Source organism: Buteo buteo, chromosome 8 (assembly GCF_964188355.1).
Source record: "Buteo buteo chromosome 8, bButBut1.hap1.1, whole genome shotgun sequence".
NCBI lineage: Eukaryota > Metazoa > Chordata > Aves > Accipitriformes > Accipitridae > Buteo > Buteo buteo.
This window is the reverse complement of record NC_134178.1, coordinates 37,877,938-37,896,312: the sequence shown is the minus strand read 5'-3', so window position 1 is coordinate 37,896,312 and position 18,375 is coordinate 37,877,938. Positions and strand designations below refer to the sequence as shown.

Sequence of the window (18,375 nt, the reverse complement as noted above, 5' to 3'; positions counted from 1 at the left end):
GTTAGTTCATCTGCCTTGTGTTTTCTAACAGCCAGGTGTCCCAGGTTTGTCTGCAGTACCCAAGTTGCAATACGGCATCCGTTTTGGAGATTCTTAATGGTAGCCACATAGCTTCGCCACAGAATCAGGTTCACAGGAATGAACAGAAACATAAACTGTCTTCATGTACCCTAAGATATGATGACAATACTCCAGAATGAAAACAACTGTTTGTTGCTAAAATACAAGCTTTCTGGTTTTCTAGTGTACCTTAAAATGCAAGTTTGGATTATAAAGAAAGCAAGTATTTTCACATACAGAAATGTTTTTTGAAAAAGCTACTTTTTTAGCATGAAAGAATTTCAGAGGAAAATTTTTACTAACTGTGATTGGCACAACTCTGTTGCCTTTTATTGATAATGCTTGCTACAGAAGCAGACCAGAACACCAGAAATTTTTTTCCTATGTTAAGGAGATAGAGACAAATGCAACAATTGCATATTCTAATACAATACTGTATTCTGTGGCTGTCAAAACTGGATCAATTAGATTCAATATTCTTTCCTCTGATGGGTTCGTAAGACACAAACATACAAATGCCACTTAAGGATACATTATTTAAAACTGGAATTAGCAGTATGCAGTCAGAGCCACAAAAATAGGATACTTATCAGAAACCGTGCTTGTAACTCACATGATCTGGGAGAAGCAAATGTGGAAATATATCTTCATAAAAAATTCACACAGTCACAAATTGTGCCATCTATTTCTGTACACTACATTTTTGTTACTCCTGGAGAGAGAAGGTCTTTTTATTTAAAGTAATTGTTGTTGGTTTTTCGGAAGACATGAAGTATTCATCTTCTCCCCTATCCTGCTGCCTTTTAGAAGTAGTCAAAGAACTGAAATTAATTAAGTTCTGACCTCATGTCAGCATCATATATCATAATTAACTGAAAACAACATCCTTAAGGTCTAAGATCTGCACAATTAAAGCCAGAAATCTGTGAAAAAAAACCCCAAGATTAAAAAGAGAGTGTTGGAAGAGAGAGTCTTTAAAAGTTGAACTCCCCTGCATGGGGAGATGCAGTCACTGAAAAGTTCACCTAGCATACCCAGACACATTTACATAAATCCCTTTGTTCTTCTGTGCAATTACCTTTCCATTTGTCTCCATGGAGTTTCCTGTCTCTAAACCTTGTATGCTTTTCTCATTTATTTCACACTTACATGTTATAGCCCAGACCCTTTCAAAAACAAAGATCCATTTGGATAACAGAGTTAATCAGGATGCATCCTGGATCCAGCCCTAGTGTACGCAAAACAGCCTTTCTTTATCTTACAGCAGCTCTTACTGGCTGTCAAGAAAAAACTCATGCCAGTCAGGACATAGCTTTCTCTGCCTTACCTTCCTAAAAACCCTGATACATCAAGATCTACTAGTATGAGACCTGATTTCTCTGCATTTTTGCTGATTTTACAGATCCATTAGACTGGTAAGGCTGAAAAGATAGTTTCTGCATTTTGCTACTCATTGACTTACACTGTGTTTTTTCATTCTTATACTCTAACCTCCAAGAAATGAAGCCTTTGCTTCTTTTACCTTGCAAGCCTGATAATTTCCAAACATGTATCTTTTGTCATTAATGCCACCCTACTTACGTCTTCATGTTTAATCATTTGATATAATTTTTGGTTTGCATAGCTCAAAAAGTAACCGGGTACTCTAGTTTCAAAAATCAGTATAATATTTTTGTTTGAAAATGCAATATTCCTCCTCTTTCGATTTCCACTTTTCCCTTGAAAATAAGTTGAAGAAAAACGATATATGAAAAACAAAAAGATTGACTATTTTGGTCTTCAGTTTTATTACAAAAGGGGAAAAAGCAAAATTAATTAAAGTAAGCCTTGACTTTCCATTAAGAACAGTTAATTGAAAAAAAAACTGATTTAAAGTGTTTTGATGTTTTCATTATTTTTTTATTATTCCTCTGGGCTCACCTTTAATAGTCCTTGGCACAGTCTCTTTTTCTACTGATTTCAGTCAAAACCCCAATTGTTCTCCCCAAATGGTGCTTAAGGCATCATCTTTATTTTTATTGTTTCTTTCTATTGTCTTTAGTGTGATTTTGACTTCTTTTTGACCAGAGCACCTTTCTCCCATGGTTCTTTTATACTAATAAATTATTTCCTTGCTGTTGAGTTCTCCTCCTCCATATTATCTTTCAATTTGAATTCCTCAGTCCTGCTGGCATATTCTTAAATGGATACTTGATCACTTGTGAATGTATTACCTCAAGGTAGTTCATTTTGAAAGACGTTTAATGGGAGATGACAAGAACTCATCATTTAAAAAAGTCACATGTATTTTAAAACCTCTGCCTGCCAGCTTGTCTCTTCATTGAAATTGTGAATGATCTCATCTGCTTGTGTACTACCCCTGTGTTGAAACTGGATTGCCTTTTGCATAGTCTTGATGCAAAGGACATTTGCATGTTTTCATTTAGGATCATCCGTCCAGTTCACTTTTTCCTCCACTGATGCAAATTTCCTTAGCTTCCTACCCATGGCAATCTTTCAAGCTCCCTCAAAGGCACATTGGGTGTTACTGTCTTGTCTCCTAACACAAAGTCTTATGATAAAATTTTGATTCTGATTTCCTTTCTCAAAAATCTTCTTTAGTCTCCAGCACAGGCTGCTATTTTATTACTCTAATATTTTCCAGCTGAAGTCTTATCTTATCCTTGTCTATCAGAAGTGCAAGAGCTCAAATAACCTTAGACTGCCATTCTGAATATGTTATTCAGAAGGCCTCATCCAAGCCCTCTTTCTTCAAGAAATTTAAGATAATGCTTTTTTCCCTTCAGTGCCCTATACAGCTTCCATTGTCTATATATGTACTCTTATCTTTCCTTCCTAATTTTATATTCTCTATCTGTCATGAAGCCTTTCTTAAATGTCTCTCCTCTGTCTTCTGAATTCCTTTCATATGTAGTTGTACACAAATCTGCATTCAACCCCTCACTTCTATTTTGCAAAGCTTACTGATGCTAATCCATTTCTGTAAAAATATATCCACTTGTTATGTGACTGATTTTGCCTCCCTCAGTAATATTAAATAATGCAATAAGTAATTCCCACTGAAATCTGTAGAACTTGTCTTTAGCACGAGTGGCTGGATCTGGCCCTTCCATAAAATTTTATACAGTATATGGTCATGCTAGAAATAAAGATAGTCTGCTAGATTGTTCTCTGGATCGGCCAGGGTGGTTTTGTTTCTGAATTATATTCTCTATTTTCAATAAAAGTTGTCTAGAACAGAGACCTATTTGTTCCTTGTGTCTTAAATGTCCCAAAGGACATTGTTCACCTTAACAAATACTGGTTACTACCAGTGGGGTGTAGCATAAATAGCGAAGAGAAGAGGAAAAAAAAAGAAAAAAATAGTTCCATAGAAAGGTTACAATGAGGACATACGAAAACTGTCAACTGTTTCAATTGAAATGCATACTGTCATTCTGGAAAGGTAATCACAAGAACAAAGGCAGAGGAACAAGTTATTGAACTACTAGTTCACTTTAACTTGCCCCAATCCTGTTTTTAAATAGCAGCACAAAACCGACAAGTTTTGTACAGAACTACAGGGAAAGAAGCCTAGAGGTACAACGGTGTGGCAAATGTCAACACTTGTCTCTCGGCAGTTTGGGGCTTCATTTTATTTTCAGCATGCTGCCAATTCTAGCTGACATTGCTGCTTTCTGGAAGGGAAAAGAAAAGCTGCTGGTTTTGTTATCACTGTTGTTCAAGCCACTAAAATAGAACTAGCTACAGCTTTTGTTGTTGTTCTGTTTAACAGAGGGCTTGGAAACAGTATGTTTACAAAGTATGTAGAAACCACTGAAACAGTATTTCTCTGGTAACTCTCATTAAAGTTGTCGCAGTATTTCATCTACTGATATTCTTTATTTTCCAGTGGGTTATTGAACAAAAGAATGATTTTGAAAACAGTAAGGAGGGACTTCTGGCTCATCCTTCCCTCTTTCCAGGTATCTTAAGCAAGAGTGCAAAAGTGACAATAAATTTCCACTCTTGAGTTAGTCTCCCGTAAAGGATATATGAAATCTGTATTCAAGATCATACAAATACAAAGGCAGCTAAGGATGCCCATCATGTGGAAGGGGACACGCTTTGGATCCAGTGTTTCAGGTCAAAAGGAACCATTTTATTATCTATTCTGGCATACCATCTCTTACCAGCTATTAACTTTCACCTAATTGCCCTTGTACTGAGCTCAGGGTTAGGGCTGACTAAAATACAAGAATACAAGGCAAATATTTAGCCCTGATCTGAAAACATCCACTGTTTTCTTTTGTAGTTTAGTTTGTGTGTTGACCATACTTTTTTAAAAAAAAAAAAAGTGTGTGATTTTTTTCTCAATTTTTCTGGTTTCTCTTTCCAAATATGTATCTATGTCTTTCCTCATTTTAATAATAAAGATGCTGTTTTAGCACCTTACATTTTCTCCCCATGAACATATTTATATGCTGGCATCAAGTTAGCTGTCAATCTTTTCTTCTGGTAAAGTAAACAGACTGAACTTCCTAAGTCTGCTACTGTAAAATATTTTCTCCAGTCTTGAGGTAATTTGTCTGGCATTTCCCTGCCCCCTCTCCAGTGTTTATAATACATTTAAATGTGTCTATTAAAAATGTATGCAGTTTTCTAGTATGAGCATCATGAATGCAACAGAGGTAAATCATTTCCCTATATGCAGTCTCCATGCTCTAGCATCTAGTGCGTAAGAAATGTACTAGCATTTCTTACCCCAGTGTGGCATTCACCATGGCTTATCCAATATAACTCACAAAATTTTCTTTGAGTCACTGCGTTCTAGGATACTGCTCCCAAGATACAGTGCTGATAGGGCCTATATCTCTTCTCCCCAGATGTTTCTTCATTGATTTCACTGCAGTAAGAATATTTTGTTTGAATAGACCCAGGACACCAAGTAACTCAGTTCGTTCTGCCTGATTCATCTGTCATCCTCATTACTTCTTCTTTGGCATATCCTCAAGTTTTATCAGGTCATTGGTTCATTACTCATTTACACAGGTTTAGTTTGAGAATAACTCCACAAAAGTCAGTGGAGATACTCGAGGGCTGACTCATTGCCTCTGTATAGGAATAAATTCTTGGCTCCTGAGATACAATTGTTTGTTCTAATAATCAATCAGAACATTAGAATGGAATAGAACAGACTATTTCGGTTGGAAGGGACCTACAATGATCATCTAGTCCAACTGCTAACCACTTCAGGGCTGACCAGAAGTTAAAGTATGTTATTAAGGGCATTGTCCAAATGCCTCTTAACCACTGACAGGCTTGGGACATTGACCACGTCTCTAGGAAGCCTGTTCCAGTGCTTGACCACCCTCTTGGTAAAGAAATGCTTCCTAATGTCCAGTCTAAACCTCCCCTGATGCAGCTTTGAACCATTCCCATGCGTACTATTGCTAGATCCCAGGGAGAAGAGCTCAACACCTCCCTCTGCTTCCTCTCCTCAGGAGGTTGTAGAGAGCAATGAGGTCACCCGTCAGTGTCCTTAATAATAACAACTCTGCAAGAGTTATTTCAACTCTGCCTGAGCTTCCCCAGCTCTGAGTGTGTGACCAAGGGGAGAAAAGTGTGTGATTGGGCATCTTCTTCCTGAAAGACCTTTACTAGCTCTGGAGTAAAAAGGAGGAACCAGAAGCTGGCGTCAATTTTGTGATAGAAGATGAACTAGAATAAAACCCACAGAATTCAGGGAAGGAAATACAAATGGCTCTTAGGTTACATTGCCTTCCAGTTTTCCTTATCCAGCTCTACCTGGCTGCACTTGAAAACCAGGACATATACCTGTAGCAAGAGTGAGCTTACATCATCTCCTGAAATCTGTGACTTCTTATTTAGCTTCTCTTCAGTCTGAAAATCACAAACACTGTATGAATACTCATCCTTCAAATTGTAGTACATCTTACCTATTACATAGGTGCAGTCATCCACAAGAGGGGATGGGAAACACTTCCCAGAGCAGTTAGTGCAAATGATAGTAATAACTGAATTGAAAACTTGCAGGGACATCAGTAAGTTTTCTACCTAGATTAGCTCATCCAGTCATCAGCTTCATAAAGCAATAGGGAAACAGCTATTTCTTTTTTCTAGATACTATGGCTGCATCTATACAATAAAATGAAGCATTTCTATGAACGTTCCCAGGACTGTTTAATTTACTGATAGAGCTGTAGCTGATACAGAGATATTCTCTAGATTGCAGAAAGAATAAGAAAACTGGACTGACAGAAAGAAATACATTGAGGAAATATAATACGAGTAATGCAGTTGTCCTCCTACACAAGCTGTGATTTTGTCAGATAGTTCCCAGCTTTCAGGCATCAAGTTTGATTCTGCTTTGAGCTCTTACCCTCTGGGCAGTTGCTGTTCTTCTAAGATTTTGTTGGTGAGGAAAAGGGGAAATTTCTTTGCTGCTCAGAGAATAATTATCCTTGGAGAACTGCTAATAGCCAAAAATATGCTGCCAACGTGGAAGGTAGGAAACTAAACTGAAGTGGTTCTTCAATACAGTCAGCTGAATGATCCCAGTGAATCTCTAGAGGGCTCCGTAAATAGGATATTCTCCCTTGGAAGTAATCTGGCCAGTGTTCCTATTCATATATTGTAAAAATTTTTTTTTTCTTTTTTTTTTTTCTATCCTCATCTGAAAACATAGCTCTGGATTTTAGTTGGTGCACTGCTTCTAGCTGCCTTTGTTATGCTTCTTTAGTATGTTGCTTTTTCTGGATGTCCAGTTTGTTGTGTTATATTCCAGTCAGTCCATTTCTACCTGATGGCCTTAAAACTGTCTTAAAAGCCCAGAACCTGGGAGCTTTCTCCGCCTTCTGCGTTAGGTTTAAGTGTTTAAGCTTTCCATCTCAGTGCTCAAATCTCTTTATAACTCCACATCCACAAATATTTTTTCCCCAACTTTTTTTGCCATCCATGAGCAAACCTACTCAGAAAAAAACTCTGGACTATAAATAGGATCTCTGTGAAACAAAAATTGTAATGTGTCTACTCCCTACAAGGCTTTTTATTTAGGAAACATAAATTTCAGAAAAAATGTCCTGAAGACTAACCATTTGTTTGCTGTCATCCCAAGGAGATTTTCTGCTAAGTGCTGACAAAAGCAAACTCCTCCTTTTCCCCCATCTTGGAGGGGAGAAAAGAGAAAAGGACGGATGACCAGTTAGGATATAAGAACTACTCCTTTTTTACCCTTCCTCTCCAAGCTTTCATTCCAAATGACTTTTGCAGCTGCTGCAGCCTTGCTGGCCACAAACAACGCATGTTGTGGTGTGTTTATTCTATTTGCTTTGCTGCTTTATGTCTCAGCTGCTGCCTGTCTGTCTCCTAGAGTGAAAATTCCTGCAAGCACAGTCTCCCTTTCTTTCCTGTGTTATATACACTCAAGAGTGCATACCCAGTGCTTAGTAAATAAACTAAATGAGCTACTGCTTGTTGTGATCACTAGTCACATGTGAACGGGGTATGTCTGTGGATGTGATATCTGGCTTTTTTTGCCTTGGTTTTCAGTTGTGCAGAATCATCCAGTTGCACTGGTACATATCATAGGGATAGTTTTTCTTTATTTTTGCTCATATGTAAAGCCTTAGTATTATGCCACTACCTTATATTAGCTTTTGGTATTGTATTGTGTGTGCGCATACGCACACATGCTAATTTAAATACGTGATATAAAAATTCCTTATGGTACTCAAAGCCTCAGTGAGACTTTTGTGCAACCAAAGGGCATAAATAGATAGATACCTGCTGAGTAATCTACTGAGTCTGGATAAAGTAAGATTTGAAAGGAAAAGGAATACTGACATTCAGTGGTTTAAACAGCCCAAGGCACATCACTTTGAAAGGAATCATTGTACAAAACAAATTTCCATTATTATTATTATTATTTTTTACCTTTTAGTCAGAGTGTCACCTTCCAAAAATCTAGTTTGTTGCCTTTCATGGCTGAAATTTTAACGTAACTGGAGTCACCAGAGTAAAAGGTTGCACTCGGGCCTCTCCTAAGCACATATTTAACTAATAGCCAGCAATGTCCCCCAAAAAACCCGGCTGGAGCTTCTGTGCAGAGTATCAGGTTTTGTCACACAATAATTTCTTTCCTCATTCTAATAGAAATGTTAATGTCACCAGGAGGAAGGGCCCAACCTGAGCTTTAGCTACAGCCTCACCAAAGCTGAGAATATTTTTAGTGATATGGACCTGCTTTTCTATTCCCTCTGACTCTGAGATTACTCACTTAAAACTGTTGAGCTGTTTGTTCTTTACCACATATCCAAGGGTCTTCATGGATGCTCTAAATTTCACTGGTGTAGGAGCTGCACCTGGTTAGGTGATTATAGCTGAAGATCGAGGTTCGGTGTTCATCTCCACTAGAAAATTTGTCACACCATAATGCGGCTTTATTTTCTAAATGGGGGAAGAAGTACATTCCATACCTCACACAATAAATACATGAATATATGAGAAACACTAGTGAAGTAAAATAATCCATGTAAGTGTCTGGGATATACAGAGGTGTCCAAGATTTCAGTGTGATACTCAGGATAAAAACTCTGGCCATTCCTGAATGCCTATTCCATAGAAAGTTATGTGATATGGTTATGGTGTAAGTGCTGCCCCAGGTATGCTGGTTTAATCTTCTAGTTCACAGGGGAGTCAAATACGAGCCTGTTATACCCCAAACAAGCAATTTAAGCGTGGCCCAGCATGTGGCACATACTGATTCTGAATACACAAAACATAAATTTCTGAGGTGAATGTATAAGAATGCCTCCTCTAAATATGCATCTTAATCACAATCCTAGAAGAACTCTTTTAAGAAATTAAACCCTCTTAAGGAAAATAACATCCTGTAACAAATTATTTTTAAGAAATTAAAATGAATTAATTTCAAAAGGCAATTACATGCAAATACAGTAGAAGGAGAATAATTTGCACTAATGACTGGGATACCCATTGCAAATTACCAAGTTTCACAAATTACCGAGTGAATAAGCAAAACAAATCCAGGCCAAGAATAATGCATCACAATGTCCAGCATTTCGTTTTTCCAAAAGCAATTTAGTTTTAATTATGATATAGTAAAGCAATGAAGTGGCCACCCAGGGGAAAAATGCTTCTAAATGCATGAGAGACCTATGGCCCAAATGTTGTAATCTCAGCGTAGAATCCCAGCCAATAAACACCTCTTTGAGCTATTTAATTGTTTTTTTGTATTTCCTATAATAATGTAGGGAGTAATAGAAATGCTAAATTACTTATATTAATCATAAGGTATAAATGGAATGAGTCTAAAAGAGCAAGGACTATGAATGCTACAGAAGCAGAGGTCAGCTTTTAAAATGAAGTATCACTGTCTATGTGCTTGTAAGTTCCCCCTCACCATGATAGCTGAGTATTTCACAATCCTTGATGGATTCTCTCCTCTCATCATTTTGAAGCAGGGAATTTTTCCATTTTGCAGCTGGGAAATAGCAATGTGGAATAGATTAAGGAGGTCACATACAGAGTCTGCTGATGAAGTGGGAATTGACCTGAATGTCCTGAATCTAGTGAGTTACCTGTTAGAACAGGCTTTCATCTGGTAAAGCATCCTAAATAAGGTAAAAGAAGAACTCTTTTGTTTGTGCTTAAATTAAAGTATACCTCAGTTCTGCAACCTGTTTATCAGGCAGGGTTCACTGCAGCAGAAGCCAGAAATCCCCACGGAAGATCCATACACGCTAAGTGGTGACAACCCCCACAGTGAACCTGCAGATCTGTGTATAGCACAAAGCAGCCATCAGGTAATCAGATGAGGGTGGACTTCAATTTTTTGATGATGTGGTCAGCAAATCCCACCTTGGTGGGAGCAGGAAGAGGCTGAATGGTGAAATCATAAAACACAGTGGCTTAAAGTAAAACTCGAAATGGTATTAACTGATACATTAAAGTTCAACCCAAATATATTCTTCCTGTTGCTCACACAAGCTCTACTGTTGTAAATCTTTCAGCTGCTGTAAATGAACTAAAGCTGTTCATTCCTGAACTCCTGCTCTTCCTTCATCCTCTTTTTCAAAGTTACTGATGCTGTCTTTTCTCTGCAGTTTGACTGGGAATCAGTCTGTGTCAGAAGAATCCCAGAATCCGCACATTTCCCTCATGGGCAGAACTTTGTAAGGTACAACAAAGCTGTTGTAATGCCTTCCTCTAACAGTGTCTCTTTAGTCAGTAGGAAGGGATTTCCTGTACTTGATATTTAAAAAAAGAGAGAGAAACTTAGAAAGTAAATGAAACTATTGGGTTTTTTTCATTTGTTAGTTTGTTTTGCTTTACTTGTTTTAAGACTAGGGGAAATTAAAGATGAGGAAAAAAGGCCCACCAGTAGAATGATAGGACAACTTAGTGGCTGCCAACAAAGGCCAAGGAACTCTTTGATAACGGAAACTCCCATAATGATACTGTTTTGGTGGAGAGGCAGGATGGGGATGTCTCATACTGGAAAAGAATTTCCTGTAGGTTGAAGTTTGGAAACAATCGTTTGAGACCATTTGAGTGACTGTATTATAATTTTGTGAAGCTGCCTTCACTGTGATTCTGTTAGAGCTCCAAGACCATGAACAAAGAGAGAGGTCAGGTCCTCTTGGTCCCAGCGCTACACCAGTGTGGATTGCAATGCAGAACTGGTGCCACTGTTACTCCTGTGTGCTTGGAAGATGACTGGCTGCACCTGAATCCTCAGTGTTTCTGACTTTGGGTATTTACTACGCAAATTTACATTTGTGGCAAGTAGATACCGATGAAATGGTTCCCTGTTGTGATTCCCATTGAACACAGTCCATCTCTAATAATACTTTCGGTGTGGCTGGCACTTTCAAAACTTTGCTGAGCTTTCCTCAAAAAGTTCCTAAAAGGCTGAAGACTTACAGGTGATTGTGAGGCTCAGAATACAAATTTTTTTGCTGCTACCAAATCAACAGACTATCATATTGACTAAGCATATACTTTGTAGACCTCTGTTAAAGCTGGATGTTTAATGACTTCAGAAATGGGCAGCAACAACATGGGTTTGGAAGTATTTCTTTTCCTGTGTGTGTATAAGCAGACCAGTGCAGAGGGAGGAGTAGCTGTTCTTCCTTCTGCAGTGGTACAGATCTCTCACTGGAGTGGAATGTGATGAGCGAACCAAGCCTGAGAATGTTTGAAATGGACTGCATTGCTTCCCCTTTAGAAGTAAACAATAAATGCAGACATTCAGTCAGGAAGCTGATAATGTATTTTTTTAAAAATGTGCATATCTGTCTTGTTTTCTTTAACATGGAGTATTTCTGATTCCTCAGAACCCAATCCTCTCCTCGCCTCCACCTTGGGAATAGGAGGAAACTTTGGAAAAAAAATTGTAAAATTCTCACCCTCATTTTCTCCTTATGAGCTGCTGACATACCAGTCTACATCCTATCAAAATGTATCTAAAGAAGTACACATTTCACATACTAAGCGGTTCTAATCACACCACAAGTCATGGAAGAACCATTCCAGGTTGTTGCTCAAGCAAGCATAAAAACATATCCAGTTTTAACTATTTGCAGATATTTTTGCTTTTCTAATAACTGTTGTATCTAGTCAGCAACTTAAATTTTAGAAACCCTGCATGTGGTCCGCTGAAAAATTTCAATGGCATTGATAGTGATTAACCATACATATGCAAGCCTTTTAAACACCATGGCTGATATTCACAATTTCTCATTTTTTGATTAAAAACTCTGTCCAGAATAACAAGGTAATTTCCCCTTGGTAAAATGCAACATGAATTTACCCCAGCAGCTACCATGTGATCATCTTGGAAGACCTTTGCCTGGCATGTCTATGTGGAGCATTCCCCTTAAATGTGGGAGGTTGAAGCAATGGCTGTTTTGCAAGTGTGTTTGCAACTCTTCTCTGCAGGAGCTGGTGAGCATACCTGATGTTGGTTATGCTTCCCTTTGCATCTTTCTTTTATGTTTCTGCAGAAGTGAAGAGTTGTGGTCTGATATCTCTCAAACAGCCATTTCTATTATATTTTGGAGTGTTATCCTTTGTATATGCACATGCATTTCATGTAAGCTCTTTATCCCAGCACTTGTATTTCTAAAACAGTACATGCTAGGTCTTCCTTGAAAATTCTGCTGGTGGCTTTTATTTTTTTCTTCCTTTTCTTTTTTTTTTAAAAAGAAGTACTGGGGGGTGGGGAGCTTTTTACTTGACTTGTTGGTAACTTGACCTGTCTTATGTTTCTGCTTGTGTTTTTAATGCTACTGCACAGCTGTGAACATAAGGTAGAAAAGAGCAATGTATCAATACTATGGTAGTAATAGGGCTCTCTATGTGTGAAATAACAAAGTGGGGCTGAAAACATCACGTACTGACATAACTGTATTGTCTAGAGCCCAACAGACACCAATAGAGTGGCTCAGTGCTATACTGTCAGAATTCCTGTTTTCCCAACTTTTACCCTCTTGTCTCTCCCCAGGCTATTATGGTCCCACTTACATGTCATTATCTTACAGTATTAGGGCTCAATACCTAGTAAACCACAATTATTTAAAGAGGTTGATAGAATATTCACCTCTGTCACTGTGTGGTCTTTTTATCTAACTATCTCAATAGTTAGGGATTGGGTTTTTTTTTCCTCCTTTGCCTATGCCTCCTTTTTTCTCTTTCCCTTTGTTATGATCTATCTCTTCAGCTCACTTGACTCTGTGACAGTTCAGTTAACTCTGACATTTTGGGGACATAGTTTGCATGAAAGAAACTACAAAACAAAAACTACACTTCATCTTCAGAGGTTGAGTTCTGAAAAACTCTCCTGAAGCAACATACTGAGAGCAATAATGATAGTAATTCCTACATCATTAATTATCATATAAAATCTCTTACATCTGAAGAATGTTATTTAGGCTGCAAAATCAAGCACTAGAAATGTCTGACCTAGAAGTTACCCACTCAGCTTTAGCTCTGGTCCTTTAGTGTATCTGTCCTCTGCGCAAGCTGGTTTCTATAGGAGGTATTGTCTGTGTCTGTAATTAAGTTGTCACAACGCTTATGGGGCCATAAATAATGTTTTGCTAGCACCTGAAAAAAAATGAATTTTCCTATATTTTCAGGAGGCCTTTGCAGGCTTGATCTAATTTAAAACTACTCTCTGTCTGTATAGAGCATGTTATACAGAGAATATATAAGCAAGACTTTCAAATAATAAGTTTGATCATCAGATTCTGGAACTGGATTCCCCTGTTTGCACCTCAATTTCCCTCTTCACCGCACTAAGTTTATTTGTGTTATCTGTGCTTCTCAGTATGCTGTCTCTATTGACCTCTTGCACTGAGTGGCATGAGCAGGTCAGCAAGGAGTAAAAATCTGTAATGAATGGTAGGTCAGTGGATTTCTGGTAACTTTTAAGGCTGTATTTGTAACAACCACTTTATTTCTTACTGATCAGATCATTGATGTTGTTATGGTCACACCTGCCTTCCTTTCAATACTAACTTCTCTGTATTCAGATGCTGCAGCTGGCTATTTCAGTGGGGTTTGTCTTGCTAATCTAGTAATAGAGACTTTTGGACTTGTTTTGCAGGTATTTTTTGCTTGCCTATACAGACAACTAATCCAAAGATGCACTTGACTTAATGTTTCCTAGCTTATGTTTCAGTTCTGTGAATGCTATAATGGGGCTACTCGTGAACTTATTTCAATGGATTTACTCATGCAAAAAGCTAATAATTTGCAGGTGGATTTGCAGGGTTGGGTCTCGTTTATATTCTCCTAGGCAACTGCTGAAGTCTCTCAGTCATTAAACCATTAGAATACCTTCAATCAGCTGGCAACTCTGTGTATGATTAGGAAAACCAACTTAGTTGCAAAAGGAGAAATACCATCTTTGGAACCAGAGAAACAGGAGAGATAATAGGCACCCTTCCTTCATTTTAAGACAAGGGTATGATAGTTTGGACTCTGCCTAAGAAGTATGGTAAATGTAACAATGTCTCCCCTTTCTTTTGTTAAGAAAGTTGTCTGATAAAATAGTGGTAATGCTAATGATCAGATCAAAAGGTGATAGTTGAATGTTGGACCAGTATGGTATTTTTCTTAAACAAAAGATAAACACTTTCTCTTTTTTTTTTTTTTTTATTCTAGGAGGTAACTATAGTGGTTTTCCATGATAGATTTTGTTTTTGTCATTATTAGGTACCCCAAAAATACGCTTGAGAACAGACCGTAAATCTCAGTCCATGTGTTTGATTCATCTGTTGCAGCCTGCTTTCTCTATTGTAACCTTAGAGAAGAGGAGAAACCCAAAATACAGCTTTTAGTATTACCAAGAGGGGTGAAAACTCAGTTATCAAAATGGATACATTGCTTTTTAACAATGCCCCCTCCCTTTTTTTTCCCCTTACCCTGTCATCAGTTGCGAGCAGCTGATAGTCATTTGTCAAAGTTAACACTTCTGTGTCAGGTGTTTCCTTCTGCTGAGATCTTCAAGACGCTCTCCTCTTCCAGCTTGATCTGGGCACTGCCTTTCCTTCCCACTTTGCAGTCCCCTGCCCTCCAACTCTGGCCTGAGACCTTTGCATTGCATCACCTTCAAACAGCACGCTTTGGGGTGGGAACACCTCCCTGCAGTGCAGGTATGGTAGCTTTCTTGCTCCTCCTTTCCCTTTGTTTCCTTTTTGCCTTTCTCCCATTTTACTTTGTGACTTCTTCCCTGCTTATCCTCCTCGATGAAGATTCATTAACTTCACTTTAGCTAATTCCAACTCTGCAGGGGTGCCTTGCTGAGCACATGTTGCTCATGGTGGAGGAACCTGTCTTTGTGAGTGAGTGCGAGGGAGGTGGCCTGCACGTGGCTAAAAGTTTTCTGATGCTGCGTGCGCAGTGAAAAGGAGTAAATGGTTGCTGCTCCTCTGGTGTGCCCAAGTGGGAGCAAGTCCGTTTTGGTTGCCCAGCCACTTGAGACAACGTTACTATGAGCAATCATGCTGCAGGAGATAGCCGTTATTTTTGAGAGTGCAGAATTTTGGCACTGCCCAGAGTCCCTTGCTGAGCTTTGAATTCCCATTCTGAGGTCCAAGCACTTCTGAACCCTGGAGCTGGTAAAAGATTCCCTTCGTGGTTAAAATATAGGCGAGGATAAAGGAACTTGAAAAAAATGTTGATCTAAACCATTCCTTATGCAAGCACACACAATTTTTCAGGGTATGCTGTTGCTGGCTCCAAATGCTGTGATTTGGATCTATTCCTAAGTAAGAACAACCAACATAATAACACATTATCTAGAGCTATAGCTCTGCAAATTAAATGTTTGCTGAAAACAGGACTGGAAGGGGAGCAGTAGTTCACATAATGCTTTGTAATATGCTTAAGCGGTATCTGTATAGCTGGGGAATTTGAGGTATATTTGTTTTTCATTGCCATCTTTTCAAGCAGTGTCACTAGACTTGCAGCCAGCTCTCAGGTTGTTTCGGGAGACTCTGATGTTCCTACTTTTATGTTTCGTAACTGTCTTCATTGAAACAAATGTGGCATGTAGGGAAATCTCGAGTAAATTAACTAGATTGAAATGGGGCAAGGAGCAGCAGTGGAATATTAACCCTGACATGTCCCGGTGCAAAGAAATCCCTAGCAGCTTTTCTTTTTGAAGCAATGAGAGAAGCTGAAACAACCTGACTGTAGTAGAAAGTGATGCAGAAGTAACAGCAATAGTTGTGAGAGACAGAAAGCTAGCAACAAAGTACCTGTTCCAACCTGATCATGTTAATCTGGATAGCTGAGCACCTTTGGGAGTGCTTCTTGATCAGGGAGCTGAACCTACTCAGGGTGGATACACGGCTTTAAACAGTTGGGGTGTGTGCTCTCCTATGCCATCTGGGCATGAACCAGCTTACTTTGGCAGGTGCATGCTGCAAGAGCAGTGGGATATTTCTTATCATAGGTACTTTGGGTGTTTGGCAGAACCAGGCAAACTTCTTGTATAGAGCAGAGAGCCATGGCTGTGGTTCTTTTTTCCATCTTCTCTTCCTAAATCTAACTGATGTTGTCAGAGGAAAAGCAACTTCTCTTGATCACGTTGTTCTGCCCGTTTCATTTTAGTTCATGTGTTTGATTCATCTGTTGTAGCTAAACAAAATGCTGCGGACATGCTGGCACAGACAGAAAGGATGATCTAAGCATGGTGGTATTAGAACAGATCTGGCAGGGTTGATCCAATTTCCTGCTTTGCCACAGACTTTCTGTGCCGGCTTGAAGAATTCACATAATTTCACTGGACTTCAGTTCCTCATCTGTAAAATCATGATAAAATTAGGTGATGAATGGATTTTTTCAGTTCACCAGCCAAACTGTAAAATCAAAGGAGGTAAGAATTTGGTTCAGAACAGAAACATCTTAGCAAATCAGACTGAACAAACATAAAGGTCATTTGCAGTGTTTCGTTCAGTCTAAAATGAACTGTTATGATTTGGTTTATATATTTAAAGAAAACCCATCTTTTTCTTTGACAAAAATATCATATTGAAATGCAAATTTTGTTTTTGTGACAATATCTGAATGAAAGACTGCCATTGCCAAACAGTTCTCCATTTTCCTGTTTTATACTCTAGCCCTTCTCCCTATTTTACAGGGCATTATTCACCAGAGTTGAAGAAATAGCTTTGCTTCCTCTGAAACATTACTGTTTGGGCAAATAATAACAGCAGTAATAAAGTATGTAGTTTTATACAAGCTCGTGTTGCTCTGGCATAAGTATTTCATTGCCTTACACAGTCTATGTGTGTATATGGAGGATGCAGGATGAGATCACCTGGATATCTCGCATAGAGGTATTTGTATCTGGATAGAAAAGCAGACAAGTCATCTTCCAAGAGTAATTCTTGTTTTGGAAAGAAGTGTGCCTTCACGGTGGAAAGGTCAGTGCTGCTAATCCACAACCTGGATTTGATGCCGACTCTGTGTCTGAATTCGGTCTAATCTCACTCCTGTTAACATTAAAGGAAATTTTATTGTGACCAGAATCAACCTCTTCTGTGTGACCTTGATGAGTCACTTAACCTTTCTGTGCTTAATTTTTCCCCTCATTGATCAAATAAGGAGTCATCCTTCTTTCTTCACAGGGGTGTCTTTCTGTAGAATGTTTGCAATGTGATTTGAGATAAAAATTTCTCTCTGTAGACCTTCAGTAACATAACATGCTGATCAAATTCAGCTTGGTCAAACACCTGGTAAATCTAGGAGATGGGACTCAGAGCAATGACCATGCTGCAATCTTTCCCTTCTGTGTCTTTTCCCCTCTTCTTTTATGCTTTAATAATGAGAATGAGCTTTTATATGGACTATTAACACTGAACAGGGTGCTGGGGAAATGAGATGTCGTTAAATTATAAAAGACAAATAAGTTGTCTTTGCTTTTTTTGAAGTTTAGATAGGTAAAATCAGTACCTAAAGTGATCTGATATAATCAGCAGAGCAATGTATCACAGCAATACAGGAATAAACTAATAACAGTCTCCTAGTTAAAACATTATCTTCACTGCACCTAAAGAGGCAGAGTTCCACTGCTGCCATGCAGCTATTTCTGTACTAGTATTTCCATGAAAAGCAATGCCGGAAGGATTTCCGGAAGAAGAAAGCCAGAGAAATAGTTGTCATTCATTTGAGCATCTGACACAGTTATATAACTTCTGAAATCACTGCAGCAAGTTCTGAACAATGTGTAAAATGAAAAAATGCCCACCAAATGCAGACAGCAGAGAACAAGCAGAAGGCCACTTGGAAACCGCTGTGCCGTATTAGTCCGCGCAGACACATAATCTTCAGCCTGGTTGGAGACAGAAGAGCCTGGGAAGCTGTGGATTGCCCACCTTCCTCCATAACTAATCTGTTTGTTTACTGAGAGCTAAATGAGAGCTACGCATGCTCCTGGAGGGTGACACCCCCCCCCCCCAGTGTTTTAATTTCTCTTTTTCTGGATGGAACATTGGTGACAAGGCATGAGAAACATAGAAAGAATATGTGCAGGCTGTATTCTTACATTTACTCTCTAGTTCAAAAAAAAAAGTCTACTTGGGAAAAGCTTGAGAATGCCTGTGTACCTAAGTCAAAATTAAATACTTCTGCTACCTTTTCTTTGCCAGGGAGTTTGCTGGTTCAGGCTATGGTAGTGTCGATGCTGACCAGAAAGCTGACTCTCTACCCAATATTGCTGATTCTGACCATCAGCTACAGCTCTCTAAACTATAAACAGCAAAAATGACACAAACCGAA

The 18,375-nt window shown here is 38.7% G+C and overlaps 1 long non-coding RNA gene across 2 annotated transcripts in view; it reads left to right on the top strand.

Annotated features, from left to right (window-relative positions):
- Positions 1–1,400: 1,400 nt before the first annotated feature.
- Positions 1,401–18,375, top strand: part of LOC142033787 (uncharacterized) — a 304,258-nt gene continuing 287,283 nt past the window's right edge. The window contains exon 1 of one of the 2 annotated variants that reach the window (XR_012651333.1): positions 1,401–1,475. This is a non-coding gene — a long non-coding RNA (uncharacterized LOC142033787). Of the gene's footprint in view, positions 1,476–10,186; positions 10,262–18,375 lie in introns of those variants that run through there. The other variant, XR_012651334.1, reaches the window with a different exon arrangement.